The 1854-nt window shown below is 48.0% G+C and overlaps 1 protein-coding gene across 1 annotated transcript in view; it reads left to right on the forward strand.

Moving 5' to 3' along the window:
- The window catches only part of Lama3 (laminin subunit alpha 3), a 220910-nt gene that overhangs the window by 60281 nt on the left and 158775 nt on the right, over positions 1 to 1854 (forward strand). The window lies entirely within an intron of this gene.

The following is a 1854-nucleotide window of genomic DNA, read 5'->3' on the forward strand; positions in this document are numbered from 1 at the left end:
GGCCCTGTGGTGCAGGTCTGTAATCCAGCTGCAAATGAGCCGGGCCCTGTGGTGCAGGTCTGTAATCAGCTGCTAGGGAAGCTGATGCAGGAAGACTTTAAGTGTAAGGCCTGGCTGTACTGTTGAACGAGTCTCAGGACAGCCTAGGCAGGGTAGCTGTCAATCTACTCAGTGGTAGAACCCTGGGTTTAATCCCAAAAATAAGAAAAATTGTTATGGGCTGGAGAGATGGCTCAGTGGTTAAGAGCATCGCCTGCTCTTCCAAAGGTCCTGAGTTCAATTCCCAGCAACCACATGGTGGCTCACAACCATCTGTAATGAGGTCTGGTGTCCTCTTCTGGCCTGTAGACATACACACAGACAGAATATTGTATACATAATAAATAAATAAATATTAAAAAAAAGAAAGAAAAATTGTTATATCCAAAAACTGATTGTAGTCAGTCTGGTATGGGTGCAGACAGGATAAGTCTCGTAGTCAACAACCTCCAATGTCAGAGGCTAAAGAAGAGAAAATGCTTGTGTCTTGCTCATGTCACTGTCTAGCATGTGAGCATCAGCAGGTGAACTCAGCTCCATGCGGTCACTCTGGGTACCAGGCTCCTTGTTTCTCACAATGTCTTAGTGTCCTCCTTCAGAATCTCTGCATCAGCAGCAGATGAACGATGGAGGAAAGAGGAAACCCACATGCCCCAGGTTACAGAGGTCACTTTTGTTGGAAGGTCTTGCTGGTCAGAGGTTTCACTCCATCATGGCCTGGCAGCTTTCTCCAAAGCTCAGTGACATGGGGACTTTCTCCCCAGCGAAACTTCCTAGTCTCTACCTGCCTTTTTCTGGAGAATGTCCCCAGGCCCGGAGGACTGACCTTTTCTGAAAGTTGTCTCTAAACCTGGATGCCTGATTTATCTTTAGAAAGACCCTGTACAGTTCCCTGCTGGAAGCCGCTCCTGCTACATATATGATACGTAAGACTTGTACTAGGAGCTTTGCTCTAGGACCCCGCTGTTACTAACCCAGCCTTATGACAGGACTGTGCCACTTAATACAAATTAGAGTTCCTCTCAGGCTCCCCAGTCCTTTGTATTTCCTATACTCTGGAATAAAGCTGAATCAATTCACTGTTCATCTCCCGGAGGGCTATCTCCATCATACCTACGGTGATCTGAACCCTGTTCCCTGCTTCTGCTCCCTCCTCCCTCATGGACCAATGCATCATCAATCTAAAAGAAGAAACAGAGCTACAAATTCCACTCAGAAGATCTGGTTCTAGTGTAAACCCTCCCAGGGAAAGAGACTACAGAATGTGACCTAGTGGGGGAGAACCCATGGTGGCGCAGTGAACTCTGTACTCTGAGGGAGATGTACAGGAACATCTCCCATTCTCAGGTGTTAGGATGGTACCCTGGCTTCTAGGGACAGGGGTAGGGCAGTAGAAGAGGTGACCTGAGCCTGCCCTTCTTCTGCATGGTCCAGCCCAATAGGAAACCAGAGAGCCAGAAAGTCTATGCTACTGCCGATACAGGGATCAGCCCAAGGCCAAGGGGCAAGATCCACCTAGAAGGCTAAGTGGAAGATGTTCACTGTCCCTGCTAGAGTTGGGCATTTTATGTAGTTCATAGCAGAGAGGTTGGAGGTCGGCAGCCTGGGAAATAGTCATTACAGTTTTGAGCATTTTCCAGAAAAGTCAGGCACCTTGTCTGAAGGTGGCTCATCTGCATTATGCTCTTAGCTCTTTCTGAACCCTGGGTAGGGGAGATGGGAACAGTGATAAGGATGAGCTGAGCTCTCTGGAAAACTGCACGGCCCCAGTTCACCACTTCTCTGCACTTCCAATTGTCTTTGGAATTTGTCAAA

The sequence above is a fragment of the Microtus ochrogaster genome, chromosome 18, assembly GCF_000317375.1.
Source record: "Microtus ochrogaster isolate Prairie Vole_2 chromosome 18, MicOch1.0, whole genome shotgun sequence".
Classification (NCBI taxonomy): domain Eukaryota; kingdom Metazoa; phylum Chordata; class Mammalia; order Rodentia; family Cricetidae; genus Microtus; species Microtus ochrogaster.